This window comes from Trypanosoma theileri (assembly GCF_002087225.1).
Source record: "Trypanosoma theileri isolate Edinburgh chromosome Unknown TM35_Tth_81_V1, whole genome shotgun sequence".
In the NCBI taxonomy this organism is placed as follows: Eukaryota; Euglenozoa; class Kinetoplastea; order Trypanosomatida; family Trypanosomatidae; genus Trypanosoma; species Trypanosoma theileri.
This window is the reverse complement of record NW_021639923.1, coordinates 15145-15516: the sequence shown is the minus strand read 5'-3', so window position 1 is coordinate 15516 and position 372 is coordinate 15145.

Here is a 372-nt window from a genome sequence, read left to right as displayed (position 1 = left end):
AAAAAGCAGTTCATCATCATTATCACAGTGCAAGCCCAGGCACACACAGAGAGTCTCCAAGAACACACACACAATGGAGTAGTAGCAATAATAATAATTATAGGATAAACACAAAGAGCAAAAACACATTAACATTAAGAAACAAACAAAAAAAAGAAAAGAATCCCCACAGGTGGAATATTAGTTAGACTGTAAGGGATGTATGCAAAAAAGAAAACAAAGGATGATCTGAGTCACACCACATCACAATCACACAATTAGCACACAAGAATACAGGCCAGTGTAACCACAATCAGTAGTGGCACACGCACCCACACAGAACTGCAAATACTGCTGCTGCTGTCTGCATCACCCTTCTTGTTGTTTGTGAGT